Source organism: Plecotus auritus (genome assembly GCF_963455305.1).
Source record: "Plecotus auritus genome assembly, chromosome: 7".
NCBI lineage: Eukaryota > Metazoa > Chordata > Mammalia > Chiroptera > Vespertilionidae > Plecotus > Plecotus auritus.
Window position 1 is genome coordinate 172839009 of NC_137774.1, and position 16184 is coordinate 172855192.

The following is a 16184-nucleotide window of genomic DNA, read 5'->3' on the forward strand; positions in this document are numbered from 1 at the left end:
CTAGGCTTCTGTAGAGGCTGGCAGGTCAGAAGATGCCAAGTGTTATGCGGGAGGATATAGAAATGATGTAGAAATCTGGAATAAATGACGGAGAACTGTGTAGAAGAGATACCCATGTTCTATGGAGCCTGCACTATGCAGATTGTGGCTACAGCCAGGTCCCCGGTTTCCTGGACACGGTAGATGTCAAGCCTACTGCTCTAGATAGATCTGTGTCTTTGATTCTGGGTATGACTCATGCCTCCGCTTAACGGGGCCGTAGTGCGAGCATGTGATTCTGAACAAGGACGGGGCTGCAGCTATCAGCTTCGTCTTCCCCCGTTGTACTGCGCTTCCTGTCTAATTGGGGCCCAGGGCAGAGCTCTCAGATCTTAGATAACCCGTGCCTCACCGTGCATTTGGTCACACTGAGTCACCGCCCCTCTAGGAAAATCTTTGCCCACGAGCAAGGATTCACCGACGCCCTCTCGCCCTCCATAAGCAAGATCACAGTCAAGGATCACGCCTCTCCTATTCCGAGTCTTATGTGTGATTTCTGGCCTAGTGGGAGGAACAGAGAAAGGCCATGAAAAATCATTTGCTAATACTTTTGGATCTATTTTTGGTTTATTTAACTTGCACAACTTAAACATTACTCCATTATCCATTTAAAAAGTAAGCATGTGGGCCAGAAGAGAAAACACAAAGTTTCCAAAGCAACCCTTTCGAAGACCTTACCTCTTGGGCCTGGACCTCGGATAGGAAGTAAACAAACAAACAAACAAACAAAGAACAAAGAAAAGAGGATGAAATTAGCAACTTTTTATGAAACAGGAACAGTGTATGTAAAAATTCTGCGAGTCAGGTTTGGTCAGAACAAGCCACTAATATCTGAATCTGGGTTCTAACTCCCCCAAAGGCAAACCTAGGTGAGAATGGAGGGGACTCTGACTCAGCCTCTGGTTCACATCCGCTGGAATTCCATTCATAAAGCAAACGGGAAATCTAAGACCCACTGGGATGAGTTGTAGACTGAGGCAGAATTCTTCCAGCCAATCCGAGGGGCTGATTTTAACACAGACATTCAAACCTGGATAGGATGTCTTCCCAGACCCTGACGGCACTTTGGAGGGCGGTGTGTTGCTCTTGGTGACTGGATGGCATGTGTGGGGTCATGTTTTATACCTAATAACAGCAGCTCTGATGGCAGGGCTGGGCCCTCTACGTAGGCTGCAGACTGACTTTGCATACATCACGGTTTCAGCTTGAAAATACATCCCATCAGAAAGTATTTCTTGACCCTCTGCTGTGTGCCATGTTCTATCGTTGGTAGTAGAGCAATGAGCTAGAAGAAATGCAAACAAAACTACTGGCTTTCAAACCAAACTCACAGCCCATGGTTGTTAAGCGATCAGAGAGGCGGGAAAGGCTGGGTACTGAAACTCCCCTCTCTGAGTCTCATTCAGCGTCAGCAGCCAGGACTGTGGGCCCCTTCTCATGGCAGAGGGTGGAGGAGCTCGGTGATACATTTGGTGAAGGTAGAAAACCTATCAAGACGAGGCAAGGAAAGTCCCTCTCTATTCTTGGAGGCAGACAGTTGGCCCTTCACTTCTCTTGGCCAATGCGGATGCTCCCCTGAGCCACAAGAACAAGTGGGTAACGATTCAACCCTCATCAGGCTTCCTAGGGATGACGTCCGTTCTGCTGATGTTTAATCAGGTGGAGAGATTAACTACATCGTCTTGATCCACTCCTCAGCTCCTCGATTGAAAGGTCCCTTTCATTGGCAGGTCCTGCTGAACGGGCGAAGCCGTTTCGTTTCTGTTTCTAACTCTTGGATGGTGTGTGGGTGCCTTCTCTCCTCCTCCTTCACGAAATTCTACTAACACCCTCGGAGTAGTATACCTTTCTGGATTTATGCTTCTCTCTTTTGGGCACAGAATGTAAAACCTCACAAATTCCAGTTTTCAAGATGAGTCATCAAACTTGCTTTCCTGGAAATTATGGGCTGTTCTTTGAAATTAAGAGCTTGTTGAAAGAGGCAACAGCTTTTCAAATTTTAGAAATGTTTCTGGCTCAAGAAAAAAACAAAGGCGCCAAGGATCTGATAGATTGCATGTAATGCTCTTTACGTGTGATTGATCCTTTTGAAAGCCAACCTCTCTAAGCGCAGTTTTGCTTGCCCAAGTTGCTTATATGAAAACTGCACAACGTTGATGGAGACAGCTAGTTCTTTTATTGTGATAAAAAAGCCCCCACGAAATGAACCCCCTAAAACAGATGCCGGGTGGGATCTGTGGAGAGAAACCTAGGCAGATGATTGATGGGGGTTAGAGAGCCCTGTGTGAGCGGCGGCCTCTCTGCCCTCTCAGTGGTGCGGTGAGAGGCTGTGGTGAAACAGCTCTTCCTCTCTGAGAATAGCGTGGCTGCTTGTCTGGTTGTCACACCTGCTCTGCCAAAGCCAGGGCAGTGTGGAGGGTGTTCTTCAGGAGGGGACCCCGCTGTAAACATGAGCAGCCAAGCAGCCAGGAGCCGAGGCTTTAACAGAGGAACTTGCAACCACCAGAAAGGTATATTGCATCGGGGAAGGGACAGCTCAACTTGTAATCGACTATTTCTTTTGTTCTAGATTCTTCTCCCCACTCATCACAAATGGAATGTATGCACGTGTTATTTCTATGGAGTATTAACAGTAATTTCTGTTTCGCCCAAGTTCTTGTGAGCACCAGGGATTTCCAGCTGCTGTGCTTGCTTCCAGGGGCAAGGCGCTCAGATGTGCAAAGGGTCCCACCCAGCTTTACACGATGCTGCCCATGTGACTATCATTCATCTTCTGCTCTAGCCCTGTAGTCAATCCCCGAGGACCCAGAGCTGAAGCCCCTGAAACGAAGCGAGATCTGAGTATCTAGTTGGTGATCCTGTCATTACAAGACGAGTAACTTTTTCTTTACTGACCTTAACACTTGGCACTCAGAAACTGGCGTTGATTCTGCGAACATCTTGATCTTGAACTTGAAAGGTTTGAGTTGCTGGTCTCCTAGAAACGCTCAGGCCACCTGCAGAACTGATGCTAATCTGTGCCCTGAGAGACGCTTCCAACAGCAGGGGGCCTCAAGTGAGAGAGATGCCAGGTGGCCCAGTGGCTGCTTCTCCCAGGGTTAGAGGGAGCCTCGGCCTGTTTCCAGGTTGACGGGATAAAGTGCTATAGGAAAGTAGGCTATTAGCAAACGGCAGGCATTACCTTAGCAAACCCAGGTCATTGCTTTCATTTCCAAGGAAACTGGGAATTCAAACACGTAAAATCTCATTCAGCAATATCATTCAACATCCATTTACTCGTCTTTGAAGCTGCAAAGTGAGCATAGAAAGTTACCATTAATCCAGGCTCCACTAATTGAGCTCATTTAGATAGAGTCTGAGTGAAAATTTACTTTTGTTTCATCTATGCTAGAAAGCGGGGGGGGGTGGGGGAGCTTTTCAGTAATTTGAAAAGAATTATATGGGCTATACCTAATTACATTCATATGTGCTCTACAGATACATGGAGATATTTAGTTGCATATACATGTAGTTAGTATGCTGGTCATAAAAGTTTCCCATATGCCCTTTAAAACAGTCCCAGGCCACTTCTTAGTCGACAGTGCTTTATTTGCATAACTGTAACACTAGCTACTTTCTAGAAAGGGAGGCATTCCTACATGTAAATCTTATCTTGATAGTATTTTTTTTTAACCCTCATCTGAGTACCTGATTAGAAAGAGAGAGAGATCTATGTGGGAGAGAAGCATCAATTGCCTTCTGTATGCGCCCCCACCAGGGATCAACCCCACAACGCAGGCATGTGCCCTGCCCGGGAATCAAACTGGCAACCTTTCAGTGCACAGGACAACGCTCAACCAGCTGAGTCACTCTGGCCCGGCTCTTGGTAGTATTTTAAAATAGAAATGGAATAGCAATTATGCTGGAAAACCATGATAAAGCAGAATTTCCAAGGTATCTATCATATAAATTTAACAATATTTCGTTTAAACAGCTATACATGGCTCTCAGCAGTAAGCTACCCGTGCATTGAAATAAGAACTCATCTCTAATGGCAATATTCAGGACATCATTTCTAGGAACCAGAGGTCGAGAAGTTTCAAGCTACTAAGTTTAGTTTATACTGCCAACCTTGTCATGGTTTCCGTTTCAACTGTGCCTCGCCATGAACACGGTTCTGATTGAAGAGGATTGCCTCAATTTACATCTTGAAACCTTAGCTACTCATGCAATAAAAAAGTTCATGTAGTTTTGTATGAAACACCCTTAAAGTGTTTCCAAATCTATTTCTTCTTACCAGCTAACATGTTACATGTCACACTTCTTTGAAAGTTTGCCTCCCAGGGGGTGCTTTTGGACCATTTAAAAATGTTCCTTGTGTGACCTTTCAGTCACAGGTGATAAAAGTTCTTCCCTGAAAGCGATAAAGCCCTGTTCAAATTGTACTCTCTCACGCTCTTAAAAGAACAAACTGTAATTACCCACAAATCCCTTGTGAGGACAGCCAAGACCGGGAGTTTGAAGAGTTGACCCTAATATTCCGTTTCCCGCAGGGTTGGACTTCTCCCATCGTAGCTGGCCGAGCAAGTTCCTAGACCGCCCAGCTGCCAAGCAGCGCTTCCAGGCCTGTGGGGAACAGTGTTGCTCTAGGGGTTGGTGTTAAGCAACAGGGGAGGTTAAGGTGAAGGAGAGGAGATGGAGCAGGGCTGACTCCTGCTCTGTGGGTCTTCGCTTGTAACTCCATTGCCCATTGTAGGAGGCATGGGGACCCCCACAAAGCACTCACACTTATCCTGACTAACTGAGAAGTTGGGGGAGTTGGCCTTCTAGCGACTCCCACGTGGCTAGTCCCTGTGCCCTGCAGCTGGATGCCAGGCATCACGTCACGTACTCCTCGATGCCCAAGGACTCTGGGACGTGACCCGTTCTCTTGTTCTGTCCCTGCCGAGGTGTGTGTAGACCCCCTTCCTTTCCCTATCTGTCCCCTTAACTAGCAACTTCCCTAAAGTATGAATAACAGGCCCAGTAGGCGCACAGAAAGTGTGCTCTAGAGCAGGGCTGTCCTGCAGTGCTTCCCGCGAAGATGGGAATGTTCCATGTCTGCTCTCTCCATGACGTCAGCCACCAGCCACGTAGTGGCTGTTGAGTGGCAGAAAGTGTGCCTGAGGAACTCACGTTTTCATGATAGTCATTTCAATTACACTTAAAAAGCCACAGGTGACTCATGGGGATGGGATTGGGTAGCGTAGCTCCAGAGATTTTTATCGGAATGCAGAAAGAGGATGGCCTGGGGGAGCTGCAGGAGGCCAGTGGGCAGGCGGGTCTTTGGTGGCCCCTGCAGATGCCCCGCCTCCGAGAGCCCGCTTAGAGGGGAAGGCAAGCCAGCCCCCACTCACCTGACCCAGCTCACCTGCCAGGGGCGAATCGAGCCCAGTAGGAAATAGTTCAGGAAGAACGTAAAATGCTCTACTATGATTCCCGTATTTTGACGCCTTTCCCTTCTTTTTCCCTTGCCTTGTATCCCCCTCAGGTTTCAAAAGAAGACTTTTTGAACTATTACGCTGGTGTTAGTGCTTCTATCGACACTGATGCCTATTTCATTTTAATGATGCGAAAATCCTGGAGATTATGACTTCTGTCTGTTAATTCCTTTGGGAATCAGGGACTCTTGAAGGGTGGGATGAGTTTGAAAGAAGTCCAATGCTTTAGATTTTAATATGATGTGAACTATAGTTTCTGAACGATCTGAAATTGTAAAAGCAATAGATCTCCAGTTATCTTACTTAATTACCTGGAACGGGTTCATTTCCTTAAATGCCTGAGGATATAGTTATGTGTTTCTAAATGATAAAGAAGAAAGAAACGGAAGAAGGAAGGAAGAAAGGAATGAAGGAAGGAAGGGAGGAAGGAAGGAAGGAAAGAAGACGACCATTTAGTGGGGCTGGGAGGTAGTTCTTAGGGAACTAATGCGCTTCTTGTTATAGCTCTTCCTCTTACAGGTGTAACCATAGCTGCCCCCACACCTTCACCTGGTTTACTGTCTTTGGAGTCTATAGCAGGAGATGATAATGAAAGGATTGGAGGAACATCTGACTGTAAAATTTCCTGAGCTTACTTACTTTAATGTTTCTCTTGGTGAATTCTTTATGAATAAAATTGGTTTTCCTCTAAAATTTAATGACTTTGGGGCTGTTTTAATATTTTTAAACAGGGCTATAAACTCAGCCAATTCCCACACGTGCATGAGCAGGGGACATAAGTGCGTCTGGTGGGAAAGGAAGGCGAGGGAGCCCAGCTGGCCTGCCAGGTTGGAGCTGGGCTCTCCGGGGTGGGCACACCTCCTGGACCAGGCCCTGAGGACGAAGGAGAAGGCACAGGGAAAGGGAAGTGCCTGCTGGAACCCCGGAAGGCTTCTGGAGCTGCAGGGGAGACCAGGACTTGACACTGTTTTCAGTCTTTTAAACCCAGTTCTAGGTTCCTCCACCAGGCAGGAGATGCCAGATTTTCAGACCCATTTCCTCTTCCTCATAACCGCTTCTCAGGATACAAAAAAGTCTGTACGTTGATGACACACATACCCACAGGCCCTTTGTCTTGGAAAAAAGTGTAGAGCTGAGGGTGCGAGAGGAGATGGAAGGAAAAAGCCCTGCTTCTCACACTTTAAGAGCACGCAGATCACGGGGGATCATGTTAAAATGCTAATTCTGATTCCGAAGTCTGGGGCGGGGTGGGGGCGGGGGGAGAGAGGGTCAGAACTTCAGTCTTTCTAACAAGCTCCCAGTATGTTGATCCTCTGGTCTTCAAATAACCCTTTGAGTAGCAAGGGTAGAGATATACCACCTTATACATTTCCAGTGCATTTAGCTTATTATATGCCTACCTTTGGTTGTCCATCATAATTTATGATTTTTGACAGCTGGGCCATCCTCTCCTTGTCTTTAAAGTCATAGTAGTACGAAGGAAGCATCAAACACAACGTTTGTGCCTTCCAGGTACAGTTAGGAGAGCAATAGCACTTCCGAGAGGCCCTGCGTGGTGGCATCAGAAAATTTCTCATAGTCCAGGACTGAGTCCTGCCGCTCTTCTGGACTCAAAGATCTGTGTCAGCCCACCGAGAGTTGGTCTCTAACTTAAGAGAGACCTCCATTGAGCAAGCTCAGAGCAACTGATGCTAAAACTGAAATGCCAAGTCATTGATCTCCCCTGGAGAATCCAGTTCTCATGTTTGCTGAGACCAAATCATGGAACCTCACCTGGGTTAGAGGATGTGAGAGAATGACAGTGTGGCACTCAGGTCAGGGTGGCTTTTAACCATTTATCCCCCGATACTGTTAAGCAGCGCAAGAGAATGTACATGTGGAATGTCAGGGTCATGCCACTTGATGTAACAAACGCTCACATTTATAAAAGCTCAAACACAATATAGTAAGTCCCCACTTAATGTTGGGTTCTGTGACTTAAACTGAAATGATGTATAATGAAACCGATTCTCCCACAGGCTAATTGATAGAAACAAAATTTAAGTTCCCACAGCATCTCATCAATGTTATGATGAAATGATATTGAACAAGACACCATTGTATTTATTTTTCACTCATGAGGCAGCGTCATGTATCTGCTGTTCATGGTCCCCCGTGAAGTGATTCCGGGCGGCAGATTGCTTCGTTGTGTGGTTCTGCGATCTCCAGGGCTTTGTGATCGTTGATATCCATGTGGCTGAAGGGGAAGAGGGTGTAGAGAAGACTGAAGAGCTTTCTGAAAAGCTTTGGTCTGAAAGTGACACCCATCACTTCTGCTTGGATGATAACTCGTCACATGTTTACATCTGAGAGCAAAGGAGGCTGGGAAGTATAATTCCAGGCAGGAAGCCTTCTTGCCAGTGAAAATCTATCTAAATCAGGAGAGTACAAAATTTGGTGGACAACTAGCTTTCTCTGCCGCTTGAAATAGCAATCCCCATTGTCCCATCACGCCCCCCCCCCAGCCTTTTTTTTTTTTCATAGAGGCATGCTAGGTGGTGGTCTGGGTAGCCAACATGGAGTGAGATATTTCTTTGCCAGGTTGGAGAAATGTAGAACTGAGGTCTTTCTGTGGGGATTGTAGCTATGTCCTCTCACACACACTGGAACAAGTTATTCATGTTGTTAATTGAGAAAATGTTTACCCTAGTGTCAGATCTCTCGTTGGAAACTTAATTATAATTATGAGGTTCTTCGGCCATTGGAGCCAGAACAAAGGGCATGAAGATTAAGTATTTAATGAAATTAGGCTGACAGTTAATCGTATTCATCTTGCCAATGAGACCATTATACTCTTTTGCCAATAGTCCCTGGAGAGGACTAACAGATGCTCTCTCTGACCTCTCTCTTCACAGCTGACTAACAGCCCATAGGAGAGACACACTCTTCACGTTAGATGTGTTCATTAGACTTGTCAGGAAAATCATTGCGGTCAGCCCTGCTGGGCCTGCCTGGGGACGATGCTCTTTTTAAATATATTTTTATTGATTTCAGAGAGGAGGGAGAGGGAGAGAGAGAGAAACATCAATGACGAGAGAGAGGTGTACTTTTATATGCTTCTGTTCATTCACTGTGTATAAAATATCAGTGTAGCCTGGCCGGCATGGCTCAATGGTTGAGCGGTAACCTATGAACTAGGAGGTCATGGTTCGACTCTGGGCAGGGCATATGCTGGGTTGCTGGCTTGATCCCCAGTGTGGGTGTGCAAAAGGCAGCCAATCAATGATTCTCTCTCATCATTGATGTTTCTCTCTCTCTCCCTCTCCCTTCCTCTCTGAAATCAATAAAAAATATATTTAAAAAGAAGAAGAAGAAGAACAAATATCAGTGTCATTTGAGTGCTGCTGTGAGGGCTCTAGCAGTTCCTTGTAATTTGGAGTGTACCTTACCATAGCTCCAGTGAACTGACCACAGACAGCAGGTACTTTCTTGCTTCAGAGTAGAGGGGAAATTGAATCAGAAGATAATGTGACTAAATCCACATGGCTTACCAAACCATGGGAAGGAGGTGACTCAGGGTGAGCACCTCGCTGGTTTCAAGATAGGGGCTGGGCACCAGCAAGACCAACCACCTGCTTGGAGGCTTGGAACTCTGGGCCAGCCCGCCTTCTGAAGAGCAGAGGGGTGCTGGAGATGGAGCTCAGGCCCACGGACAGTGATGTAATGAAGCGCATCTGTATCATGTACCTTAGTAAGACCTCTGAACACGGAGGCTCAGTGGTTGATGAACACACTGATGTGTGGATGTGCTGGAGGGTGACCCTCCTGAACTCCAGGAGGAGAGGAGAGAGAGCACTCGGCATTTCTTCCCTGACTCCGTCCCATGTGTCTCTTCATCTGGCGGGTCCTCCTGATTTATAGCCTGTATAATAAAACTGTAATTGAAAGCGTAGAGCTTTCCTGGGTTCTGTGAGTCATTCCAGTAAGTTACTGAAACTGAGGAGGTCACAGGGACCTGCATTTTAACCAACTGCCTATAAATTCAAGACTTCCATACAGAAACCTGGTCTGAGTGTCCAGCCTGACTGGCCTGCCCTGTGGAATCCAAACCCAAGACGGCAACATCACCTCCTACTGATGCCAGCCTGCCAGCTTGCCCTGTAGAGATCAGACTTGTCAGCCCTCATTGTGATATGAACCGATTTCTCAATATAAAGCTCTCTTTTCTTTCTACACACACACACACACACACACACACACACACACACACACACACACACACCACACTATTTGTCCTGTTTTTCTGGAGAACCTGACTGATACAGAAGTACAAGTGGCCTGGGAACCCCCAAAGTAAGAAGTAGCATCTGATGTAAGAGATTTCTTGTTGAGGATCTTGCCCTGTAACCTGTGGGGTCTGCCTTAATTCTGGGTGGGGAGGGCCAGAATGAATTACAGTACTCCTAGGTGGGGTTGAAACAGAGTAACTAGATAAGTCATTCTTCACTACGTTAGCTCGTATATCAAGGCCCAATTGACAAGTTAAAGCCTTTACATCAAGCATGTCAAACTTGGGGCCTGCAGGCGCATGCAGCCCACAATGAATATTTTTGCGGCCCAGCCAATATAGAAGTATGTAAGAAACCGTTGTAAAAACGTTTTAACTTAAGTTTTATAATATCCTGCTATACATAATTATTAATAATGAACTACAACGTTTGCTAATGACTGATTACTATAATCGAGTCGCATTCATTTCCCGCACATGCAGGCGCACCATTTCTCTCCGCTAATACTAGCAGCGAATATTTTTTTAAAAAAATATATTTTTATTGATATCAGAGAGGAAGGGAGAGGGAGAGAGAGATAGAAACATCAATGATGAGAGAGAATTATTGATTGGCTGCCTCCTGTATGCTCCCTTACTGGGGATCAAGCTCACAACCTGGGCATGTGCCCTTGACCAGAATCGAACCTGGGACCTTTCAGTCCACAGGCCAGTGCTCTATCCACTGAGCCAAACCGGCTAGGGCAGCAGCGAATATTTTAGCAGCCGATGGCCACGTCCTTAGTCTTGGACTGACTTGTTTGGTGTGCGCAACAGGAAATATTTCACTTCTGGAGAACAAGAAAAATAGGTTTATTTGCGTTACGCTTATTAATTATGTTGGTGTTTCAAGAAAAAATATTAATTTTTATTAAAATGTTCTATTATTTTATGTTAATGACTCATTTATTTCAGCCCTTTGTATTCAGCATGTCTCTATCGAAATAAACCTGTGTTTCTATGAAAATTGAAGCTTTTGTGTTTTTGCGGCCCGCATACATTTACACCTTGTTGATTCGGCCCGTGTTAGCCTTTGAGTTTGACGTGTGCTTTACTCAGTCTTCCAGTAAGATTGACTTGCTCTTTCAGTCTTCCATGCCTCTTTTGTTGAGTCCATACGTACCTTTATATCCAGCCTACTAGTCAGATGGATAATACAGATTACTGTATTTTCTCTAACATACTTTCAGCCTGGACGCACTCCCCCATTCAAGCTGACTGGCAGAAAATGCGGCTTAGGTCTTACTTGGAACTCCATCCAAGGCTGTTCTAGGGTGCGGGGGATGTCAGACTGTCGGCTTCGGCCCGATCCCCACAGGCCTGGCCAAAGCCGACAGTCCGACATCCCCTTAGGGATGTAGCAGTGTGCAAAGTGGCAGGCAGCCGGGGATGAGCCTGAGCCGGGGCTGGGCACTGCGCCTGCTCCTGCTCATCCTGGCCCCACTGCGCCTGCCACTGCCGCTGGCTAGTGCTGCTGCGGAGGCAGGACAGGCTCCCGCCACTGCTGCTGGCTAGTGCTGCTGCGGAGGCAGGAGAGGCTCAGGTGGCCACAGCTGCACTTGCCAGCCATGAGCCCGGCTTCTGGCTGAGCGGCGCTTCCGCTGTGGGAGCTCACTGACCACCAGGGGGCAGCTCCTGCATTGAGCATATTCCCCCTTGTGGTCAGTGTGCATCATAGCAACCAGTCGACCGGTTGTTCGGTCGTTTGGTCGCTTAGGCTTTTATGTATAGAGATTATTTATTTATTTGTTTGTTTGTTTGTTTGTTTATTTATTTATTATTTAATACTTCAATGGCCCTCTGCTATCTTCAGGAAAGTCCAGCCAGTGGAAGACCACTGAAATATTTAATTTTTTTTTAATTGATTTTTTAAAATACATAGAGAGAGGAAGGGAGAGGGAGAGACAGAAACATCTATGAGAAAGGAACATGGATGGGCTGCCTCCTGCACGCCCCCTACTGGGGATTGAGCCCGCAACCTGGGCATGTGCCCTGAGTGGAATCGAACCGGAAACTTCTTGGTGCACAGGACAATGCCCAACTGAGCCACACTGGCTGGACTCAGTTGGTGTTTAAAACCACCGAGTCTCAGCATGATTTGTTACTGAGCATCCATGCAGCAATAGCTAACAGAGAGCTGCTCAATTGTTTTTTTTTCTCCTGATGGGACTGGTAAGGGGAGGGAGTAACAGAGAGGTGGAGGGGCTGCAGAAGTTCTTCTTCCCAGAAACTTTTGACAAAATGACTCAGAATTTTGATAAACATAGACATTTTTTCTTTATCAGTCAAACGTTTCAACCTTTTTTTAATGGCTTCTGGGTTTTATGTGTTATTTATTATTTACCTTTATGCTTTATTTTGTTATTTTACTAGAGGCCTGGTGCATGAAATTCATGCATTTTGGGGGGGGAAGGGGGTCCCTCAGCCCAGTCTGCGCCCTCTCACAGTCCGGGAGCTCTGGGGGATGTCTGACTGCCATGGAGGCCGGAGCGGCTCCCGCCACCACTGCTGGGCTCGCCAGCCATGAGCCTGGCTTCTGGCTGAGCAGCTTGCCCTGTGGGAGCGCACTGACCACCAGGGGGCAGATGCTCAATGCAACCGGTCATCCTGCTGTTCGGCTGATTTGCATATTAGCCTTTTATTATATAGGATGTTTTATGTAGAAATGATTTCCATATCCAAAATGTAAAAAGGATTCACCAATGTCTTCTAGCATATTCGTTTTCATTTAAAGCCATTATTTATTTATTTTGCAATAAGAAGCCAGTACTTTTCTCTTTACCTAGAAATGGCTAGTGCATTGTTCTAATCTCATTTACTAAATAATAAGTAATCTACCTTTTCTCCACTAACTAGAAATGAATGAAATTTTTGTAAGTACATGGATCTGGACACATAGGTCCTCTATTCCATTGATTGCTCTGTGAAAATGAAATTAAAAAAAATATAACCAGAGATATCTGTAATTTCTACACAAATACTTTTGCGGTTCTTTTGCACTGATAATTATGATCATTTTGTCATCTCTAAGTGAAAGTAATTATTTTGCCTTTAAAAGTGAATAAAATGTTAAAATCACTCATATGGTCTCTTCTCAATTCTCTGTTTCTCCAGAACTGAGCAGGCTATTCTTTTTTTTTTTTTTAATTTATTTATTTTAGAGAGGAAGGGAGAGATAGAAACATCAATGATGAGAGGGAATCATTGATTGGCTGCCTCCTGCACATTGGACCGAGCCCGCAACCTAGGCATGTGCCCTTGACCAGAATTGAACCTGGGACCCTTCCGTCCACAGGCTGATGCTCTACCCACCGAGCCAAACTGGCTAGGGCTGAGCAGGCTATTCTTGAATATATATTTTTCCATATGGCATGTAAAAAATAGCATGTGTATATGCATATAGTAGGGAAGGCAGCATGTCAACTATTACATATGATTATTTCTGAGGAGTGGGATCAGGAAATTAGGTCTTTCCTTGTTACATCATATATGTTGGTGTTTCTTGAATTTTTGAGAACAAGCAAGTATTAGTTTAGTAATAAAGATTCAAATAAAATTTAAAGAAATAATCAACATGTGAAAATATTATAATCAAAGGCCTTAATGAAATCTTTGTGTCTTTAGTGCTTTTTTTTCACTTTATCCCCTTGTGTTTTCCAGATATGCAATCATTTCATCTACCAATAATGTTCATTTGGTTTCCTCCTGTTTAATATTTATGCTTTCTACTTAGTCTTCTTGTCTAATTGCATTTCCTAGCATTTCTAGAACAATGTTAAATTGGTAACAGTGGCATATTTTGTTGTTTTATTTCTAAATTTAATGGAGTACTTTTAGTATATTTCACCAACAAGCATGACCCTGGCTTAGGTTCTATACTTATTTTACTAAATTTTTATGTTAAATTGAAGCATCACTCAAATCTGCATTAACTTCTACTTAAATCCATGAAAGTTTATTAATATGCAAAAATGATTTTATAGCAGATTCATCAGTCTTGGGCTACAGCATTTGTTGCCCCTCTATCTAATTAAACAAAGCATTTCTCAGGCTAGCAAGTTAATATTGTGTTGTTGTCAATGGTTAACAGTATCTTTATTTTAATATTAAAATGTTTCCTGGTTATTTTGCACTTCTGTCTGATGACTAGCACAGTTTATACTTTGCAGAAACTAATTTGTAGTAAAAAGGAAAAGTCCTCAGAGCCTCTGCAAGTCCTTCTCCTTGATGAGAAGTCTTTACCCAGAGTAGATGAAGAACTGGCCCTCAATTTCCCCGGGCCACCAGGCTCATTCAAATGCTTCTGCAGAACTCAGCATTGAAATGCTGTTTTGCAAACCTCAGGGGCTTGGCGTGCTATTTGCATTGGGTGCTTACCCGTGTCGTGAGGAGTGTGAGTGTATTCTGTGGCCCCACCAGGCTTTGTTTTCTTTGAACAGCTGCCTCATTGCAAGCTACACACACATCCCACACAAATGACGCAAACCATTAACATTCAGAAGTAGAAGTGGATCTAGAATAAGGTAAATACATGAACAAACAAAATTACAATGCAGCTATTCATCGGAGAGATGAAACTTTGGAAAGTTCTCTCTCCACCCACCCCGCCCTATTCTTTCCCCAGTTCTGTGGTCACAGTGGTTAAGAGTGCAGCTGGGGATGGGGAAGACAACCGACTTCTTCCACGTGAGTGCACACGTACTGTCCTCTCAGGGATGCCTGCCTCTGCCTGTGCATCCTGGCCTGGCATGCGTCTATCCTGAATGGCCTCGAGGAAACACGAGGACAGATACAATGTCATTCACAAATGGGCTGATTCATTAACAACTCCACATTTATGATTGTGTGTCTTCTAGATGTTAGAGACTGTGTTTAGCAATTGGCATAAATCTCAACAAATCATTGCCCTCTCCGCCAGAGTGCTTAGAAGTTCAGAGGGGAACCAGACAAATTAGGAAATTATGAATCAGTGTGGGGACTTGAGGGGTGAGTAGAAGGTACATTAGGATTCCTCCATAAACCCTGGACATTTATCATGCCGCACCCCTGGTTAAAATCCCCCCAAGGACCCTTTCCCCCGCAGACTAAATCAAAACTCCTTAGATGGGCATGTCAGATGCTTAGCCATGGCCCCCACCAGTTCTGCCAAGTGTCATCTCAGCCACTGCTCAGCAGACTCTCCGGACTAGGAATGCTTTGCTAAGGAGACGCCCACCGATGGTTTCCACTCAACCACCTGCCATATGGCCCAGCACCTGCCATTTTCTCCGTGAGATACATAGACACCACATTGAGACTTGGCTGTCCTCTAGTGTATCCTGTATAGTCCATCGTGTACGTTCCCAAGCCTATGTAGGCCAGATGTACTTGGTATTGCAATGCTGTTATGCAAGCTGACGAAACATGGGTATACAAAGGAAGACTGATGTTGATCTATCAGAACAACCTTGAATGGTTTGAAAAGACTTGATAAATGCAGGTTGCAAGCATCTTTAAAAGTTAGATAACTACACTTAGATTTTTTGAAAGTTCTTTTCCATTTTAAAGAAAGCAGAATTACAAAGATCAGAGGATGCATTATAGCGTGCATTACCTAAGAATTCTAGGCAACATGAAACTATAATCAGTGACCCATCACTCAAAAGAACAGCCATGGCCTTGAACAGAAGATTGATGAATGGCCACACAGACAGGTGTTTTTAATTAAAATAAAGTGTTACAGGTAGATAACCACTATTTTTTGTGAAAGTGCCCTATGTTTGGCTTTCAGGAGTAAGCACCAACCCCTCATCGCTTCCAGCTGAGCCAGGTAAGGAGCCATCACCCAGTGTGTCTGTAACTCCCACATGTTTCATAGTCTGTCGCAGCTCTGTGACTTTGGACATGCTGTTTCCTCAGCTTGGAAATGTCCTCTCTGCTCTCCAGGATCCTTGGTTTGGCACATTCCTACTCACTCTCTGCTACCACACTAAGTGGACTTCCTTTACATTACCCTTCCTGGAGCTTCTTCCTTAAGTCATCCGTGTGTGTGTGTGTGTGTGTGTGTGTGTGTGTGTGTGTGTGTGTCTCACCCAGCAGCAGAACCCCCTTCCTTTATTTGGGGAACACCCCACTCTCTGAGGCAGAGCCTGTTCTTACCCATGGCTACGTCCCAGCACCTGAGCTGGGCACGGCTGCAACTGACCACAGGCTTCAGCTCTGCCTGTACACCAGCAGCCAGGGACGTGACGGCACAGATGCTGCTGCGAGTCTGCTCTGGGGCTGCTGGTGGCAGGGGAGGTGGCTGCTCTCGGTTTCTGGAGCTGCCGGTCGTAGAGATGAAGGGTGTCTCGTGGCCTCCATGTTTGTTGCTTTGACTCTCCCAGATTATATTCTGTGAG